Source organism: Leuciscus leuciscus, assembly GCF_965113295.1.
Source record: "Leuciscus leuciscus genome assembly, chromosome: 13".
Lineage (NCBI taxonomy): Eukaryota > Metazoa > Chordata > Actinopteri > Cypriniformes > Leuciscidae > Leuciscus > Leuciscus leuciscus.
In genome coordinates, this window is record NC_138737.1 from 38,479,869 (window position 1) to 38,485,921 (window position 6,053).

Here is a 6,053-nt window from a genome sequence, read left to right on the forward strand (position 1 = left end):
CTTCGGGAGGAAGTGCTTCATAGCCTGAGACGCTTTCTGTACCTCTGCGAATCTCTCCGCGAAATCTTTGACGGAGGATCGGAAGAGGCCTGCGGCGGAAAGCGGGGCGTCGAGGAACGCGGTGCACTCAGACTCGGCCATTTCCGAGAGCGTCAGCCATAGATGTCTCTCAGACACGGTGAGAGAAGCCATAGTCCGTCCAATGGCTTGCGCTGCGGACTTAGTAGCACGAAGGGCGAGGTCCGTGGCACTCCTTAAGTCCGGCACGCAGATCGCGTCAGGTCCTTCCTCATCCAGCTTACGGAGGAGATCGGCCTGGAAGATCTGGAGCGTTGCCATGGTATGCAACGCTGACGCAGCTTGCCCGGCGGCGGAGAAAGCGCGGTGGAGCAAGCTCGACGTCGTGCGGCAAGCTTTAGAGGGTAGGGCCGGCTTAGCGCGCCGTCCAGCGGAGGGCGGGCATAAGAGGGCCGCTATCGCCTCTTCAACCGGCGGCAGCGAGAGGTATCCTTTGTTCTTGGCATCGTCAACGGCGGAGAATGCCAAAGAAACAGCAGGACGCACTCTAGCAGAATAGGGGGCGCTCCAGGACTTGGCGACTTCTTCGTGTAACTCAGGAAGAAAAGGCGCCGGTCTGGACACAGGTGAAGCGCGCTCCCCAGGCAGGAAAAATCCATCCAGCCGGTTGTGAGCGGGCTGCTCAGGCGAAGACCACTCGAGGCCGAGGCTCGCCGCGGCCTGTGCGAGTACTCGCATGAGTTCCGTCTCGATGGAAGCTCTCTTGCCTGACGAAGTGCGGGCAGGGGGCGCGGGGTCCTCAGAGCCCGCCCAATCCTCACTGCCTGACGCCAGGATAGAGCAGGAATCATCCTCTCCCAGCAGGGCTTCCTCATCCGCGATATCAACGGAAGCGGCGGCAGACGGCGGCCGCTGTCCGTCAGGAAGCGAAACAGAAGAAGCCGGGGAAGCAAGCGGGCGAACCGGCGAGCTTTGGCGGCTGAGGGAGGGTTCCGGGGCCCGCTGGGCACGGCGCTTTTTACGGCGCGACGCCGCGGCGGGCGGGGGAGCAGTCTCGGTGAAGACGGCTAGGCGAGTCCTCAGAGTCGCCATTGCCATCAGCTCGCAGTGAGGGCATCCGCCGTCAGCGAGCGCGAGAGCTGCATGTTCCTCACCCAGGCAGGAAACGCAGATCACGTGGCGGTCCCCGTCGCTGAGTGTGGCTCTGCACGAGCCGCAGGAAGGCATCTTTAAAAAGACGCTAGCTCTTTTAGAAATGTGTGTCGCGGCGGCGACACACACACACAGAAATACAGTGTAATAAAGAGAAGGATATAAGCGCCGGAAAGCGCAGCAGGAAGGCAGGAAGGCAGGAAGGCGGCGCGGCCAGCGACTTCAGTGACTCGTCCCGCTGAAGGTGCTCTCTCTCGACGGCGCGGCTCCTAATCCAGCTCCAGCGATGCGTGTGCTTCGCTTGAAGGATGAAAAATCAGATAATAGCTGCCTGCGAGCGATATTTATAGGCCTAGACCACGCCCATTTCGGCGGGACGTGACGCAGCGGGCGCGAAGTGCCCTGATTGGGTCTGACGTCACGCCAGGCCTCGCTCGATAGGCTGCTGCAGTTGCCGCAGAGCAGCCAATAGGCGCGCGAGCTGTCTCGCCTATGTCTGCATTGCTGCTGCAACGCGTTTTGCATTATTACAAAATTAAGGATAATTTTTGGCTTCAATATCTCGCGGAAAAAGGATTTTCCCCTAGCGTAAGATATCTTACGCAGTACGAGAGACCTCTCGTAAGAGAACTAGACACATTATTATGACCGCCGCTAGCGTAGCTAGCCGGTCATATAGGGATTGTCAAAGTTTTTTTTTTTTTTTTTTTTCGTCACCTTACTGAATTTTTCGTCAACGATACCAGGGACACCGAAGCACCGGGGAACATGAAATTTGGTGGGCATGTAGCCCCACTAGACTTCTAAGGAAAAATTTCGTTTGGTCCCCGGGGGCCACTCCCCCCCCGCGCTGGGCCCCCCCAAACCCCCAAAAATGCAGTTTTTCCTAAATAACTACCTGAACCGTGGCACCGAGGATGAAGAAATTTTTATGGTATGTTGGTCTACTAGACTTTTACGGAAAAATTTCGTTTGGTCCCTGGGGGCCACTTCCCCCCCCGCGCTGGGGCCCCCTTAAATTTTTCGTCAACGATACCAGGGACACCGAAACACCGGGGAACATGAAATTTGGTGGGCATGTAGCCCCACTAGACTTCTGAGGAAAAATTTCGTTTGGTCCCCGGGGGCCACTCCCCCCCCGCGCTGGGCCCCCCCAAACCCAAAAAAATGCAGTTTTTCCTAAATAACTACCTGAACCGTGGCACCGAGGATGAAGACATTTTTATGGTATGTTGGTCTACTAGACTTTTACGGAAAAATTTCGTTTGGTCCCCGGGGGCCACTTCCCCCCCCGCGCTGGGGCCCCCTTAAATTTTTCGTCAACGATACCAGGGACACCGAAACACCGGGGAACATGAAATTTGGTGGGCATGTAGCCCCACTAGACTTCTAAGGAAAAATTTCGTTTGGTCCCCGGGGGCCACTCCCCCCCCACGCTGGGCCCCCCCAAACCCAAAAAAATGCAGTTTTTCCTAAATAACTACCTGAACCGTGGCACCGAGGATGAAGAAATTTTTATGGTATGTTGGTCTACTAGACTTTTACGGAAAAATTTAGTTTGGTCCGCGGGGGCCACTTCCCCCCCCGCGCTGGGGCCCCCGTAAATTTTTCGTCAACGATACCAGGGACACCGAAATACCGGGGAACATGAAATTTGGTGGGCATGTAGCCCCACTAGACTTCTAAGGAAAAATTTCGTTTGGTCCCCGGGGGCCACTCCACCCCCGCGCTGGGCCCCCCCAAACCCAAAAAAATGCAGTTTTTCCTAAATAACTACCTGAACCGTGGCACCGAGGATGAAGAAATTTTTGTGGTATGTTGGTCTACTAGACTTTTACGGAAAAATTTCATTTGGTCCCCGGGGGCCACTTCCCCCCCCCCCCCCCCCGCGCTGGGGCCCCCGTACATTTTTCGTCAACCATACCAGGGACACCGAAACACCAGGGAACATGAAATTTGGTGGGCATGTAGCCCCACTAGACTTCTAAGGAAAAATTTCGTTTGGTCCCCGGGGGCCACTCCCCCCCCGCGCTGGGCCCCCCCAAACCCCAAAAAATGCAGTTTTTCCTAAATAACTACCTGAACCGTGGCACCGAGGATGAAGACATTTTTATGGTATGTTGGTCTACTAGACTTTTACGGAAAAATTTCGTTTGGTCCCCGGGGCCACTTCCCCCCCCGCGCTGGGGCCCCCGTAAATTTTTCGTCAACGATACCAGGGACACCGAAGCACCGGGGAACATGAAATTTGGTGGGCATGTAGCCCCACTAGACTTCTAAGGAAAAATTTCGTTTGGTCCCCGGGGGCCACTCCACCCCCGCGCTGGGCCCCCCCAAACCCAAAAAAATGCAGTTTTTCCTAAATAACTACCTGAACCGTGGCACCGAGGATGAAGAAATTTTTGTGGTATGTTGGTCTACTAGACTTTTACGGAAAAATTTCTTTTGGTCCCCGGGGGCCACTTCCCCCCCCCCCCCGCGCTGGGGCCCCCGTAAATTTTTCGTCAACCATACCAGGGACACCGAAACACCAGGGAACATGAAATTTGGTGGGCATGTAGCCCCACTAGACTTCTAAGGAAAAATTTCGTTTGGTCCCCGGGGGCCACTCCCCCCCCGCGCTGGGCCCCCCCAAACCCCAAAAAATGCCGTTTTTCCTAAATAACTACCTGAACCGTGGCACCGAGGATGAAGACATTTTTATGGTATGTTGGTCTACTAGACTTTTACGGAAAAATTTCGTTTGGTCCCCGGGGCCACTTCCCCCCCCGCGCTGGGGCCCCCGTAAATTTTTCGTCAACGATACCAGGGACACCGAAGCACCGGGGAACATGAAATTTGGTGGGCATGTAGCCCCACTAGACTTCTACGGAAAAATTTCGTTTGGTCCCCGGGGGCCACTCCCCCCCCGCGCTGGGCCCCCCCAAACCCCAAAAAATGCAGTTTTTCCTAAATAACTACCTGAACCGTGGCACCGAGGATGAAGAAATTTTTATGGTATGTTCGTCTACTAGACTTTTACGGAAAAATTTCGTTTGGTCCCCGGGGGCCACTCCCCCCTCCCCGCGCTGGGGCCCCCGTAAATTTTTCGTCAACGATACCAGGGACACCGAAGCACCGGGGAACATGAAATTTGGTGGGCATGTAGCCCCACTACACTTCTACGGAAAAATGTCGTTTGGTCCCCGGGGGCCACTCCCCCCCCGCGCTGGGCCCCCCCAAACCCAAAAAAATGCAGTTTTTCCTAAATAACTACCTGAACCGTGGCACCGAGGATGAAGAAATTTTTATGGTATGTTGGTCTACTAGACTTTTACGGAAAAATTTCGTTTGGTCCCCGGGGGCCACTTCCCCCCCCTGCGCTGGGGCCCCCGTAAATTTTTCGTCAACGATACCAGGGACACCGAAACACCGGGGAACATGAAATTTGGTGGGCATGTAGCCCCACTAGACTTCTACGGAAAAATTTCGTTTGGTCCCCGGGGGCCACTCCCCCCCCCCCCCGCGCTGGGCCCCCCCAAACCCCAAAAAATGCAGTTTTTCCTAAATAACTACCTGAACCGTGGCACCGAGGATGAAGAAATTTTAATGGCACATCAACCTAGCCCATAATCACTCATTTGTGATTTGCGCCCCTCCCATAAAAAATGAAAATGCAATATTATTCTGCTTTAATCGCCCCTATCTTCAGTGGAGATGTTCAGAACTGCACCATATTTCATGTGTATGATTAACTTGACAACCTCTGGGGGTATCCTCTGCTAAGTTTTGTAGAATTTCATCCATGGGGGGGTATAAAATAAATTCATTTATGTGCACATTTAGTGACTGTACACTCATCGGCCTGTAGATGGTGCTGTTGAGCGAAGGGTTGCTGGTTTAGGATGATACTGTCACACACACACATGCAGGAATACGCAAGCATGCACACACACTGACATCCACACGCACAGACACACACCCATACACACACATACAAATCCACATGCACAGACACACACACACACAAACACACACGCGCACACATGTACGCACACATACATACACGCACAGACACACACACACACACACACACACACACACACACACACACACACACACACACACACACACAGACACACACATACACAAATACACACACATACACACACACACACACACACACACACACATGCACATACTATTACTTTTTTTAGGTATATACATAAACACGCAATACAGCCAAATTACTCCACGTCATTTATTTTTGTGGAAAGCCAGTGCAGGCCTGAGCGGCGGTCATATTTTGTACCGCGATGCGGTACATCTAGTTAGTCAAAAGGTTTGACATCCCTTGTGTAAAAGAAGTGCGCATAATTGCATTGAATGTACACTTCAAATCTTAAAAGTATATATTTTTTTTATAACTGTACTTGCAGCGAACATAATTTTACTTATGTAAAAGGCCACTGACGTAAAACTTAAAGAAAGTACACTTCATGACAACATTTCTTAAAACTATGTTTCTTTAAGAAAATGTACTTCGTAATCATGTCAAATTAAAGTGTAATTGCATATATATTAAATGCATGACATACAAGTTTCATTAGAAATTTCATTAAAGTACATTTTAGTCACCATAAATGCTTGTAATGCACCACAAATTTCAAAGACAATAGAAGTAAATGTGAAGTTACATATAAAGATGTTCTACTTAAATGGGTCAAAAAGGCACTCTTAAGTTCAACTAATTTAAACTTAAATTTAAACTATAATTCATTTTCATTTAATTGCAAATAACATGCAATTCACTTTTCGCCTGGAGTTTGATTGACAGTTTATCCGCCATTTGTCCGACAAACAAATCAGACTGTAGAGTTAGTATTTACATAGGTGGACTTGAA